Below are 15,298 nucleotides of genomic sequence, written 5' to 3' on the forward strand. Positions count from 1 at the left end.
CAAACATTTTCCAGTCTCTCACCATTCAAAAAATATTCTGCTTTTTTGTTTTTCCTACCAAAGTGGATAACTTCACACTTCCCCACATTGTATTCCATTTGCCATGTTCTTGCCCACTCAGTCAACCTGTCTGTATCTCTCTGCAGCCTTTTTGCATTCTCCTCAGAGCTTACTTTCTCACCTAACTTTGTATCATCAGCAAACTTGGATACGTTACACTCAGTCCCTTCATCTAAGTCATTAATATAAATTGTAAATAGCTGAGGCCCAACCATTGATCCTTGTGGTACCCCGCTAGTTATAGCCTGCCAACCTGAAAAAGTCCCTTTTATTCCTACTCTCTGTTTTCTGTCCATTAACCAATCCTCAATCCATGCTAATATATTACCCCCAATATCATGAGTCCTAATTTTGTGTAATAACCTCTTGCGTGGCACCTAATCGAATGCTTTTTGAAAATCAAGATACTTCCACTGGTTCCCCCTTATCCATCCTACTACAGTAGTTACATCTTCAAAAAACAGATTTATCAAACACGATTTCCTTTTCATAAAACCATGTTGACTCTGCCTAATCATCTTACGATTTTCTAAGTGCCCTGTTACCATGTCCCTAATAATAGATACAGCAAAGGCTATGGGCCCCGACAACATCCCGGCTATCGTGCTGAAGACTTGTGCTCCAGAACTAGCCGCGCCTCTAGCCAAGCTGTTCCAGTACAGCTATAACACTGGCATCTACCCGACAATGTGGAAAACTGCCTAGGTATGTCCTGTCCACAAAAAGCAGGACAAATCCAATCTGGCCAATTACCGTCCCATCAGTCTACTCTCAATCATCAGCAAAGTGATGGAAGGTGTCGTTGACAGTGCTATCAAGCGGCACTTACTCAGCAATAACCTGCTCACTGATGCCCAGTTTGGGTTCCGCCAAGACCACTCGGCTCCCGACCTCATTACAGCCTTGGCCTAAACATGGACAAAGGAGCTGAATTCCAGAGGTGAGGTGAGAGTGACTGCCCTTGACATCAAGGCAGCATTTGACCGAGTGTGGCATCAAGGAGCCTTAGTAAAACTGAAGTCAATGGGAATTGGGGGGAAAACTCTCCACTGGCTGGAGTCATACCTAGCACAAAGGAAGATGGTTGTAGTGGTTGAAGGTCAATCATCACAGCCCCAGGACATCGCTGCAGGAGTTCCTCATGGCAGTGTCCTAGGCCCAACCATCTTCAGCTGCTTCATCAATGACCTTCCCTCCAAGATCAGAAATGGGGATGTTCGCTGATGACTGCACAGTGTTCAGCGTCATTCACAACTCCTCAGATAATGAAGCAGTCCATGCCCGCATGCAACAAGACCTAGACGACGTTCAGGTTTGGGCTGAAAAGTGGCAGGTAACATTTGCGCCACAGAAGTGCCAGGTAATGACTATCTCCAACAAGCGAGAGTCTAACCACCGCCCCTTGACATTCAATGGCATTACCATCACTGAATCCCCCACCATCAACATCCTGGGGGTCACCATTAACCAGAAACTTAACTGGACCAGCCACATAAATACAGTGGCAACAAGAGCAGGTCAGAGACTGGGTATACTGCGGCGAGTGTCTCACCTCCTGACTCCCTAAAGCCTTTCCACCATCTACAAGGCACAAGTCAGGAGTGTGCTGGAATACTCTCTACGTGCCTGGATGAGTGCAGCTCCAACAACACTCAAGAAACTCAACACCATCCAGGACAAAGCAGCCCGTTTGATCGGCACCCCATCTCCTACCTTAAACATTCACTCCCTCCACCACCGGCGCACCGTGGCTGCAGTGTGTACCATCTACAAGATGCACTGCAGCGACTCGCCAAGGCTTCTTCGGCAGCACCTCCCAAACCCGCGACCTCTTCCAACTAGAAGGACAAGGGCAGCAGACGCATGGGAACACCACCACTTCCAAGTTCCCCTCCAAATCATACACCATCCTGACTTGGAAGTATATCACTGATCCTTCATCGTCGCTGGGTCAAAATCCTGGAACTCCCTACCTAACAGCACGGTGGGAGTATCTTCTCCACAAGGACTGCAGCGGTTCAAGGAGGCGGCTCACCACCACCTTCTCAAGGGCAACTAGGGATGGGCGATAAATGCTGGCATTGCCAGCAACGCCTACACCCCATTAAAAAAAAATAGATTGTAGCATTTTGCCTACTACTGATGTCAGGCTAACTGGCCTATAGATCCCTTTTTTTTTCTCTTCCTCCTTTCTTAAGTAGCGGGGTTATGTTTGCTACCTTCCAATCCTTGGGGACTGTTCTAGAATCTGGGGAAGTCTGGAAGATTAATACCAGTGCATCCAGTATCTCTACAGCGACCTCTTTTAAAACCCTAGGATGCAGGTCGTCAGGTCCAGGGGATTTGTCACCACTTCGTCCCATTAATTTCTCCAGTACTATGGGGGAGAAATTCGGTATAGCCCCATTTGGGGCGCTAAAACTTTAAAAGTTGAAGAATTAGCGCCAGGCGCTAATCATTGTTGACTCCCGGCAAATTCATTGTTAGTGCTCCAAGAGGGAAGTGGAGCGCTAAATCAAGCGCTACACTGCTAACTTGGGGCGCTAACCTCTGAGAGCAGGGCGCTACCGGCAGAGCAATGAAGACGGCGACGCGCAGTCCAAATGGCACTCTTTAATCACACAGGCTGCTTCCTTCTCTGAAAGAGAAGGGCCAATCACGCTGTATAACCTCATAGTCATCAGTGGTGTTTATTCAACGTGGCCTGGGCGACTGCCATTGCCGCCCCATCACTTTCAGCAAGTGCAGCATTTGGAGATGTTTGAGGAAATGGTGTAAAAAAATTTCCGCAGGCAGCAGACTGGTGCAAGTAATAAATGGTGTGATCACTGAAAGCGCCTTTTTCGCGATGTTTAAGCGCCCCATTAGCATTCCCTTTAATTACCGCTCTTGCAGCGCACTTCCGAGTGCACAGCGCCGCCTCTTACTGGCGTTGTCTGCGCGAGGCGCTAAAGCAGGGGACGAAAGGCAGCTTTGCATCGGGGCCGTTAACGGAGCGTTGCACACGCAGTGACGTCACATGGATATATTTCTTAAGGCTAAAGGAATCAAGGGGTATGGGGAGAAAGCAGGGACCGGGTACTGAATTTGGATGATCAGCCATGATCGCATTGAATGGCGGAGCAGGCTAGAGGGGCCGAATGGCCTACTCCTTCTATGTTTCTATGTGAGAGGCGCTGGAGGCCGAGGCGCTAACAGCGCCAGCGCTAATTCGCCACTGAAGGTCGCATGTGGCGTTGGATTCACCACGGCCGGGCGCTAACCCTTAGCGTCCCGTTAGTGCCCCCGCCAGAAGCTAACGGGAGGCGCTAACCTACCAAATTTCGCTGCCTATATCTTTACTTATACTGATTTCTTTAAGTTCCTCATTCTCTCTAGACCCTTAGTTCCCCATTATTTCCGGAATGTTTTTTGTGTCTTCTACTATGCAGACAGATACAAAGTATTTGTTTAATGTCTCTGCCATTTCCTTATTGCCCATTATAATTTCTCCCGTCTCTGCCTCTAATGGGCCCATGTTTACTTTCACTGATCTCTTCCTATTTACATACCTATAGAAATGTTTACAATCTGTTTTATGTCTCTTGCTAATTTACTCTCATATTCTTTTTTCTCTTTCCTTATCAATTTCTTGGTCCTCCTTTGCTGAATTCTAAAATCCTCCCAATCCTCAGGCTTACTACTCTTTTTGGCAGCATTATAAGCCTCTTCCTTTGATCTAATACTGTCTTTAATTTCTCTTGTTTGCCACGATTGGACAAAATGTAAGAAAGACTTACATTTCTATAGTGAACTTCACGACCTCAGGACGTCCCAAAGCGCTTTACAGCCAATGAAGTGTAGTCACCATTGTAATGTAGGGAAACGCGGCAGCCAATTTGGGCACAGCAAGCTCCCGCAGACAGTAATGTGATAATGGCCAGATTATCTGCTTTTTAGTGAGGGATAAATATTAACCCGGACACCAGGGAGAACTCCCCTGCTCTTCTTCGAATAGTGCTGTGGAATCTTATACGTCCACCTGAGAGAGCGGACGGGGGCCACAGTTTAATGTCTCTTCCAAAAGACGGCACCTCCGACAGTGCCGCACTCCCTCAGTACTCTGGAATTTGGAAACGGGGAGAAATTCATTATCACCCTGTTTTGGGCGGGGCGGGGGGGGGGCAGGGAGATAACCTTTGAAAGCTTGGAAACTAATGATTCCCAGCTTTCACGAAATTGGATTTAGCGCTCCAGGAAGAAAGTGGAGCACTAGATCAAGTGCTCCCCTTCCTTCCTGGAGCGGTAAAGGACGCAGGCGGGGCGGTAGTGGTGCGGCGCTGCACAATGTCCCGTGGAGCGCTGCCGCGATCCGAGGCTCCTTCCCTCCCTTAAAGTGAAAGGCCGTCGCCGCAGGCTCTGCATTGGGACCAGTCAGCTGGTCCCCGACAGCGGCCGCGATCCGGCCTGACCAGCCCCATGCACTCCAGCAGAGTGACGGGCTGATCGATCGCGGCCCAGGAGAAGCCCCCAAAAAATAGAGCAAAACCATTAAAAAAATGTAGGGATTTACCGTGGCAACCTCCCCTTTAACTTTCGCGCCCGGCCTCCCGAACAATGCCTCCTGCAGCTGTCGGTGTTGCCGCCCGGTGATGCTGCAGGGGGCGGAACCGAAGTTCGGGTCTGGGGCGATGCGCGCGGCGATGACGTCACGATCTCCGGGCGTAGGAGATCGGGGCGCAACGCCACACCGCCGCCGCAAACCTCCCGCCGAATTTTAGCAGGAGGCGATATTGTCGCCGTGCCCGGGCAGTAAGTGGTTATCGGCCCCTGGAGGTGATAACGGGAGGCGCAAAGGCACCCAATTTCTCCCTCGTAAATTTTCACCAGTCTATTCATGCTGAATTTGTAATAACTGGACAAAGAAAGCTTTTTTCTCACGGAGCTTAGCAGATTTCCACACGATCTCTGTGTGACATTGCAGCTATGCATGTGGTAATGGCTATAACTCTGACTTGTATTTAAGTAGAAAAAGCTGGAAACACTCAGCAGGTCAGGCAGCATCTGTGGAGAGAGAAACAGAGTTAACGTTTCAGGTCGTTTCGAGTGTTTCCAGCATTTTCTGTTTTTATTTCAGATTTCCAGCGTTATTTTTGCTTTAGTATTCGTGGTGAATTCACAGCCACTTCTCTTCCAGGAATCCCCACCTTGAAGAAGTTGTGCTCTTCTGTCTGACGGGATTTCCATTAGTCTCTTTCACTTTGTTCGCCTTCGTTGCTTTCTGTTTCCCTTTGCGCTTTTGATCGGGTATCTACTGAGTTCTGAGGAAAGGTCACCAGCCTGAAATGTTGGCTCTGTTTCGCCCTCCACAGATGCTGCCTGACCTGCTGAGGGTTTCCCGCGTTTTCTGCTTTTATTTATTTTTTATTTAAGTATTGGCGGTACTTGAACTATTTTTTAACTGTGAGATTATGTTTTTCTTACATACCCCTTGATTCCCTTAGTATTCCAAAATCTATCGATCTCTCGTTCTTCTAAACTCTCGGGAATATAGGCTTACATCTTCTGGAATTGTCTATGCCAGAGGGGTGTGGATGGTCAGTCGCTGTGTATGTTCAAGACTGAGATTGATAGATGGTTACAGGGTAGATTTTTAACTTACCACCCAGGCGTAAAACTGGTGATGTGGATCAGCGGGCCGTTACAGAGACCACCCGATTTTTATTACAGGTAAGGTAGAAAATCTACCCCTTAGTGTCAGCACGCTATTCAGTAACCAATTCGACCCTGCCCTTGACAATAACTTACATTTATATAGCACCTTTAACGTAGTAAAACGTCCCAAGGCGCTTCACAGGAGCGATTATCAGACAAAATTTGACACGGAGCCACATAAGGAGATATTGGGGCAGGTGAGCAAAAGCTTGGTCAAAGAGGTAAGTTTTAAGGAACGTCTCAAAGGAGAGAGGTAGAGAGGCGGAGAGGTTTAGGGAGGGAATTCCAGAGCTGAGGTACCTGGACAGCTGAAGGCACGGCCACCAATGGTGGAGCGATTAAAATCGGTGATGCGCAAGAGGCCAGAATTGAAGGAGCGCAGATATCTCAGAGGGTTGTAGGGCTGGAGGAGGTTACAGAGGTAGGGAGGGGTGAGGCCATGGAGGGGTTTGAAAACAAGAATGAGAATTTTTAAAATCTCTTACACACGTATACTTTTTCAGCAGAGATTCATTGGACAGACATTTAGGAGTGGGAACTATCGCTGATTTCTTCTCTCTAGCCCAGGGCACCAAGTTCCCCCACTGCCTTGGCTGAGATTGGTCACCTCAACACAGACTATATATGAGCCTGCCCTAGTCTGAATGGGTCAGTACCACATCATGCAAAAAGAAATAAAGAACTTGCATTTATATGCGACCTTTCAAAACCTCAGGATGTCCCAAAGTACTTCACAGCTAATGAATAGTTTTGAAGTGTAGTCACTGTTGTAATGTAGGAAACGCAGCAGCCAATTTGTGCACAGCAAGCTCCCACAAACAGCAATGTGATAATGACCAGATTATCTGTTTTAGTGATGTTGATTGAGGGATAAATATTGGCCCCAGGACACCGGGGAGAACTCCCCTGCTCTCCTTCGAAATAGTGCCATGGGATCTTTTACATCCACATGAGAGGGAGACGGGGCCTCAGGTTAATGTTTCAGCTGAAAGACAGCACCTCTGACAGTGCGGCGCTCCCTCAGCACTGCACTGGAGCATCTGCCTAGATGTTGAGCTCAAGTCTCTGGAGTGGGGCTTGAACCCATGATCTGGTGACCCAGAGACAAGAATGCTACCCACTGCGGCATTTATTGGCCCTGAAATTAGGATCGGGAGCTTGCCGCGCGTGCAAGCCCCCGATCTGCACTCACCCTGCGCGCCGACATCTGAAGCCCGGGCCTGCTTGCATTTCCTGTCACTGGCCCGGTTCAGCTGTCGGCGCGATGTGCTTACCTGATCCAGCGGCGTAGTTAGTGCGATGTGCCGGCTGTGCAGTCGCGCGCGCTCTGCCTCTTAACCCCTTGGGTCAGAGGACAGGAAATGCCGGTTTTCAGCGCATGCGCTGTGCATGCTGAAAACCGGCAATTCCTCCGGGCACACGCGTGAGTGCCCCGTCCGTACTCACGCGTTGTGCCCGGAATTACTGGCCCATTGTCTAGAGCTCAGACCCAAAATATTTAATATAACATTTCGGAACGTGACCCCTTTCATTGTGTCGCTCCACAAACAATCTCTAATTATTGTGGGGGTTCTATTGTGGTGCAGAATTGAACCTGCTGCCCTTAAGCGCTTAAACCTCTTATTTTCAAGTGAATGGCTTGTTACATCCTTTAGGAAATGACTTGTTAATGATTTTAGGGTCACGGGGTGTCTGGAAAAGCCTCTTCTGCTTTTTGCCAAATCCTGATCGGCGTTGACCGGGATCGAGGCACTTAGTGTAAAAGAACGAGGCTTTCTGGCTACAAGAAACCAGTTCAGTTCGATTAGCACAAAAAGCAAAATACTGCAGAGGCTGGAAATCTGAAATAAAAACAGAAAATGCTGGAGATACTCAGCAGGTCAGGCAGCATCAGTGGAGAGAGAAACAGAGTTAACGTTTCAGATCGATGACCATTCGTCAGAACTGGGAAAAAGCAGGAACTGGAACAGATTTTTAAGCAAGCTTAGGGGCTGGGAAAGGGGGGAATTTTCAGCTGAAAAGCTTTAGTTTCCCTGCTGAGAGCAGAGGGTACAATCGAATCGAGCACGCCAATGCTTATGGGGGCGATGCTGACTCGAGTCAAAAGAGCCTGCTGAGCTGCGCTGTCCCATTAGTCTAGAGGATGGCTAAAACGATAATTTATTTCCCAGCCAACTCAATTTTAGTGTCTTGTGAAATGGTTTCACGTGCCTCTTGGAGTTAGCTGGTTGAGGGAGGTGGGAGGAGGAAGTGAGAGGGAACGGGAAGCTATAAAGACCTTTCTGAACAGTTGGAAACCATGAACAGAAAGAGCCTGACATATTTTCTCAGGTGCCAGCTCTTTCCATGTGTATAACATTAAATCCAATACAAGACGCGCACATGAGAACGGGTTACGTAAATAGTGCTAATGCTGCCAGCCTTGTCGTTTGCTTTTTTGTACGTTTTGAACTCAGTGATCATGTTGCACATTTCAGCACCATAAATAAAAGGGCTACATTTCCATGTGGAATCACTTAGTGGCCACAGGATTTGAGCATGGCTTCTATTTTGTTCTGGAAGATTTCCAGATTGGTTATTTATGTTGCAATCTTGCGATCGTGTGGACTTCACATATCATGCAGGGTAGTTTTCAAGTGATATCATTGTTTTAGGTAACTTGTAACCTGTACAGATGATGTAATATCCCAATGCTCTTTCAAGGAATTTGTATTTTTTTTTAAAAAAGAAACAAACTTGAACTGTTTTTCAGGGAAAGTAATGAACTGGTACTAAATCTTTCTGGTATATTCTGCTATATACATGTGTAAGAATGTTTTAATTTACTATTGATCTAAAGAAAGAAAGAAAAACTCACATTTCTACAGTGCCTTTCATGACCTCAGGACATCCCAAAGCGCTTTACAGCCAATTAAGTAATTTTGAAGTGTAGTCACTGTTGTAATGTAGGAAACGCGGCAGCCATATTGCGCACAGCAAGCTCCCACAAACAGTAATGTGATAGTGACCAGATACATTTTTTTTTAGTAATGTTGTTTTGAGGGATAAATATTCGCCCAGGACACCAGAGAGAACTCACCTGCTCCTTTTTGAAATAGCGCTAGGCGTTGAGAGAGCAGGTGGGGCCTCGGTTTAACGTCCCCTCCAAAACTGTTATTTCAAACTCGCCTAATAAAGCAGCAGTTTGTGAACTGCATGGTTGCCTTTGGGAATTATATCCTATGCTCTTAACTCGCAGCCTTGAAAAATATCCCTTTCCTTTCCCTGACTGGAATTCTCTCTTTATTCTAGGATGAATAAGGGGTTAAGTTCCTTTAATGAAAGGCAGCAAGGCAGCCAATGTAGTGTGGCGAAAAGCAGAAAGCAGTAGATTGTGACCGTGATTCAGAACAAGCTCAACAAAACCCGGGGGACTTAATTATGGGCAAAGAGCGAGGGGGAGTGGGACTAATTGGACCGCTCTTTCACTGACACGATGGGCCGAATGGTCTCCTTCTGTGCCGTATGATTCTATGATCTAAAGACTACTGGCGGGAAATAGGTTTTATTTTAACGTGTTAATATTAGAGATAGCGCAGACGCAGAGACTTTGATGCCTCTGTAAACGAGAAGTTGGGCATCTTCGCTGTGGTCATTAGAAATAGACCCAAAAAAAGCAACTTTATTTAGTTCTGTTTCTTCTCTTAGTGCACTGAACTGCAGATTGGCATTTTTGAACCAGAAGACAAGGGTCGTGCTATTTTTTTTTGCAGTGCAGCACTGAGAGCCACGTTCAAGTTGCCAGAACCCGGCGCTCAAAAGAAAACGAGGCTTGCGTGAGTAAGAGTGTTCAAATACAACTCATTCCTCTGACGATATGATGGTAATGCAAACAAAAGGCTTGATTTTGTAGATGTTAGCTGTTCACGGTTACTTTTTAATTACTTTCAGTTACTTCACTGTTGCAGCTGTCGCAATGCAGGTTGCTTCTGGCCCGTGGGAGTGAGAGGAGGGGGGCGACGGGTGGAGGGACACTAATAGGCACAATGACTCGTTGAAAGCAGTATATAAAGCTTGCATTCTGAAGATGCCCATTGATGGATGCATGGTTCTGTGAAGGCAGCAGGAGAACAGGACGTCGTAAGAGGAGATCAGTGTGTCATAGACAGAGCTGTGCAAAAACAGCAGGAAAGTTCCACGTCCTGTATGTGGAGTATTAATTACAATTCTGCACGCGTTATCCTGACTTAGCAGCATAGAAGCTGTTTATGGGAGATTGTGATGATCTGTGACTCTGCCCTTTTCACTAAAGTTGCAGAAGGCATCCAAACTTAACATGGCAATGTCTCATGCTTGCTCGCACTGTTTGCTGTGTAGCTTCTGCCTTATCAGCAAATAATATTATCAAATCTCAGCAATAAACAACAACAACTTGCATTTACACAGCGCCTTTAACGTAGTAAAACGACCCAAGGCGCTTCACAGGAGCGGTTTTCAGACAAAACTTGACACCGAGCCACATAAGCAGGCATTAGGGCAGGAGGTAGGTTTTTTTAAAGGAGGGGAAGAGAGGTTTAGGGAGTGAATTCCAGAGCTTGGGGCTCTAGGCAGCTGAAGGCACGGCCGGCAATAGTGGAGCGATGAAAATCGGGGATGCGTAAGAGGCCAGAATTGGAGGAGCGCAGCTATCTCAGAGGGTTGTAGAGCTGGAGGGGATTGCAGAGATAGGGAGGGACTTGGCCATGGAGGGATTTGAAACCAAGGTTGAGAATTTTAAAATCGAGGCGCTGCCGGACCAGGAGCCAATGAAGGTCAGCGAGCACAGGGGGTGATGGGTGAGCGGGACTTGGTGCGAGTCAGGATGGTTGCTGTTTGTGGTCTACATTAATGACTTGGATATGAATGTAAAAGGTATGATCAGTAAGTTCGCGGATGATACAAAAATTGGTAGGGTGGTAAATAGCGAGGAGGGTAGCCTCAGTCTGCAGGACGATATAGATGGGTTGGTCAGATGGGCGGAACAGTGGCAAATGGAATTTAACCCGGAAAAGTGCGAGGTGATGCACTTTGGGGGGACTAACAAGGCAAGGGAATACACAATGAATGGAAAGACCCTAGGCAAGGTGGAGGGTCAGAGGGATCTGGGTGTGCAAGTACACAGATCCCTGAAGGCGGCGGAACAGGTGGATAAGGTGGTAAAAAAGGCATATGGGATACTTGCCTTCATTAGCCGAGGCATTGAATATAAGAGCAAGGAGGTTATGATGGAGCTGTATAAAACACTGGTTAGGCCACAGCTGGAATACTGTGTGCAGTTCTGGTCGCCACACTACAGGAAGGATGTGATCGCGTTGGAGAGGGTGCAGAGGAGGTTCACCAGGATGTTACCAGGGCTGGAGCGCTTCAGCTATGAAGAGAGACTGGGCAGATTGGGTTTGTTTTCCTTGGAGCAGAGGAGGCTGAGGGGGGACATGATTGAGGTGTACAAAATTATGAGAGGCATAGATAGGATGGATGCTGAGGAGCTTTTTCCCTTAGTAGAGGGGTCAATAACTAGGGGGCATAGATTCAAGGTAAAGGGCGGGAGGTTTAGAGGGGATTTGAGAAAGAACTTTTTCACCCAGAGGGTGGTTGGAGTCTGGAACTCACTGCCTGAAAGGGTTGTGGAGGCAGAAACCCTCACAACATTTAAGAAGCATTTGGATGAGCACTTGAAATGCCATAGCATACAAGGCTACGGGCCAAATGCTGGAATATGGGATTAGATTAGACAGGGCTTGATGGCCGGCGCGGACACGATGGGCCGAAGGGCCTCTATCCGTGCTGTATTACTCTATGACTCTATGACTATGATGAGCAGCAGAGTTTTGGATGAGCTCAAGTTTACAGTAGAAATATAAGTTATAACCGAGAAGTTTCAGATGCATATCTTGAACTTACAATCTGATAAAGAGCAAGATACTAGCTTATTAGAAGAGACCAGGAGCACAGCGAGGAACCCAAAGATCTAGGAGGACCATGTCTACAACACAGGATATTCAAAGCATCGTCCCAGATCAGGCAGCTCCTCCCTATCTTAATGTCCACAGATTTTGGCAACTGTTACTACATGAGTACCAGATGTACGTACAATTGAGCTACCAATGGAATATTTTTCTATGGCAGTTTAAAAGTGCTATAAAGAGCGTGGCCAATCCAGTTCTGAATTATTTTTTTTAAATTCATTCACAGGATCTGGGCGTCACTGGCAAGGCCAGCATTTATTGCCCATCCCTAATTGCCCTTGAGAAGGTGGTGGTGAGCCGCCTTCTTGGACTGCTGCAGTCCGTGTGGTGAAGGTACTCCCACAGTGCTGTTAGGGAGGGAGTTCCAGGATTTTGACCCAGCGACGATGAATGAACGGCGATATATTTCCAAGTCAGGATGGTGTGTGACTTGGAGGGTAACTTGCAGGTGGTGGTGTTCTCATGTGCCTGCTGCCCTTGACCTTCTAGGCGGTAGAGGTCGCGGTTTTGGGAGGTGCTGTCGAAGAAGCATCTGGAGAAGGTCCAAAGGTGACAGTTAATCCTGCGGAGCTTTTCCACCAACCCATAATCCTCAGTGATCTCCCTGGCGCACAGCAGTGTTGTTACTGTAACCAGAAGACGTTGCTCATCCCAAGGAAAGAAGGAAGCACCACAGCCCAATCGCCTAACAATTACATTTTGGATTGAGCAGTTAAATTTTGCGATTAATGATCATGTTAATTCTGAGAGGCTGATTCCCCTGGCTGGAGAGTCTAGGACTAGGGATCATAATCTCAGAATAAGGGGTCGGCCATTTAGGACTGAGATTAGGAGAAACTTCTTCACTTAGAGGGTTGTGAATCTTTGAAATTCTCTACCCCAGAGGGCTCTGGATGCTCAATCGTTGAGTATATTTAAGACTGAGATCAATAGATTTTTGGATTCTAAGGGAATCAAGGGATATGGGGATCGGGGAAGTAGAGTTGAGGTCAATGATCACTCATGATCTTATTGAATGGCGGAGCAGGCTCGAAGGGCCGTATGGCCTACTCCTCCTATTTCTTACCTTATTTAAAGCCTTAATTTTGGGGGCGGGGTGATTTTGTACTTGCCAAATACAGAACCACTTGTGATGAAGTACAAATCACTCTTAGTGGATCATGAATAATCTCCTGTTCAGTTGGCTTATGCCCCCATGGATCGTGCACATTAGAGCCTTAAAAAGTGATGGATCTTTTATTCAAGTTCTCTGTTGCTGTTGCAGCCGATGACATTTGAAGGCTGAATTTATGACTGCAGAATATTCATGGACAGAGAATTAGCTGCAGTGCTGTGATTTCCTGAGCTGTGCTGTTGGTGGATAACTTTTGGTAGCAGTGGGCGGGCGAGCAGTTTTGAAATGGCCTGTGGGACTTACCCGTAGCAACGACCCCGCCGCCGGCTGCAATATTAAACTGCTTTTCTGGGCAGGCGAGAGGGAGAGACACCCGCCGGAAGGCAGCGGGGTCCTTCTTTAAATATTCAGATCGGGCTTCGATGATGTCATCGGGGTCTGACCGCATTTTAACCTGGAGGCTGGCGCGGGGTAGCTGTTGTGGCTTCACCACCAGGCCAACCAGGCAGCAAGAGGAGCCGGGGCCAGGAGGGGCCGCGAGAGGTCATTGTATTTAAAAAAAAATTTAGCTTCCTTGTGGGCCAGGAGCAGCTCGATCGAAGGCAGGCCAATTGGAGTTGAGGTACTGATCAGCCATGATCTAATTGAATGGCGGAATAGGTTCGAGGGGCTGAATGGCCTCCTCCTGTCAGAACCATCAAGCCTTCAAATGACATTTGGAGCACCGTGTGCTGAGATGGATACTGTGCTGGATATTGCGAGGGATACTTGCCAGATAATCTGAGTAGGGTTGCGAAGGGGTGGAAAGTTTCCGGTAAATTTCTGGAAATTTTCCACGGGAAGTTTAGCTTGGGAATTTTTGGAATTTTGCCCAAAAAAGCACATGCTAGCATAATATTTTTTTTGTATTTCTTTCATTTTTTTCACAGGTCCTCTCTTAAAATTACTAACAGAGATGGAATCTTAATTATTAAGGAATTTCTTAATCAATATATGTTTATCTTCTTACTTGGCTTGTTTTAATAATTACAAGTTTTGTGTGTGACTGTGAACAAATGTGTCCTGATTGGTTGGATGAGTGGATGAGCGATTAGCTCCCTCTATTGGTGATGTAGACTCGTGCGTGCACAGGTCATGCTTCCATCAAATGGAGCATCAGGAAAAATTTACTCACCCTGTTGCAATCGTGCTGATCGACCGCAGTTCGACACAGAGATGAATGCCCTTTATTTATCTGCATAGAACAATGCCACGTTTACCGTCGGATGTGTGGAAGCATTTTACCCCAGGCATTAAAGATGGAAAGACTGTGTACATGTGCAAACACTGTACAAAGCTATATGTAAAGAATGCCACAAAGATGCAGCAGCACTTATCCAAATGCAACAACTTCACTCAAAGCTCACAGCAGTCAGCCCAGAGTTCCTCTGCTTCCATTCAAGAAGATGATGGTTCACATTCAGCATCAGGCTCCTTATCATCAGCAACCCCTGGCCCACTTGGAAGGTTCTTTGATACAATGGATAACCATAGCCAGAAGAATGCCTTGCTCGAGCTGTATATGCGACAGGCTCACCCCTCATGCTCACAGCCAATGTGTACTGGAAGAGATTTTTCAATGTTATTCGTCCTGCATACTGTCCTCCCACCAGACATGCTTTGTCTACTTATTTGCTGGAGGCTGAGTATAACAGAGTCCAAGGAAAGCTCAAAGAAACGATAGAGATGGCAGACTGTGTTGCAGTTATCTCAGATGGGTGGTCAAATGTACGAGGGGAGGGCATCATAAACTACATCATCTCCACTCTTCTCCCAGTGTTCTTCAAGAGCACAGACACGAAGGACAACAGACACACAGGCACATACATTGCTGATGAGCTGAAAGCGGTCATCAACGATCTTGGATCACAAAAGGTCTTTGCAGTAGTTACTGACAATGCTGCGAATATGAAGGCTGCTTGGGCTCAAGTGGAGGAGGCCTACCCTCATATTACGTCTATTGGGTGCGCAGCTCATGGGCTCAACCTGCTCCTCAAGGACATCATGGGTTTGAGAACCATGGAAACACTGTACAAGAGAGCCAAGCAATTTGTTAAATATGTCAGGGGAAAACAGGTAGTTGCAGCAACCTACAACTCCAAGCAAATGACAAAGAACAAGAACACCACACTGAAGCTGCCCAGCAACACTAGATGGGGTGGCGTTGTCATAATGTACAACAGCCTTCTGGAGGGTAAGGAGTTGCTGCAAGAAATGGCAATATCCCAGTCTGGGGATATGGAAACCACCATCAAGAAAATACTGCTGGATGATGTGTTTTGGGAGAGAGTGGTTAGCAGCCTTAAACTACTCTCACCAGTAGCATCTGCAATTGCTCAGATTGAAGGAGATGACGCTGTCTTGTCAGATGTTCTCAGGCTTTTTGCTGATTTAAAAGAACAAATCA

At 47.0% G+C, this 15,298-nt stretch overlaps 1 protein-coding gene across 3 annotated transcripts in view; it reads left to right on the top strand.

The window, feature by feature from the left end:
* The window catches only part of znf516 (zinc finger protein 516), a 248,691-nt gene that overhangs the window by 137,963 nt on the left and 95,430 nt on the right, over window positions 1-15,298 (top strand). Inside the window, exon 1 of one of the 3 annotated variants that reach the window (XM_085993648.1) lies at window positions 9,447-9,569. The exons of the other annotated variants lie outside the window; for them this stretch is intronic. The gene's annotated coding sequence lies outside the window, so the exon portion shown is untranslated. Of the gene's footprint in view, window positions 1-9,446; window positions 9,570-15,298 lie in introns of those variants that run through there. 3 annotated transcript variants of the gene reach the window in all.

The sequence above is a fragment of the Somniosus microcephalus genome, chromosome 7 (assembly GCF_052327205.1).
Source record: "Somniosus microcephalus isolate GS21.2 chromosome 7, FLI_Smic_1.0, whole genome shotgun sequence".
NCBI lineage: Eukaryota > Metazoa > Chordata > Chondrichthyes > Squaliformes > Somniosidae > Somniosus > Somniosus microcephalus.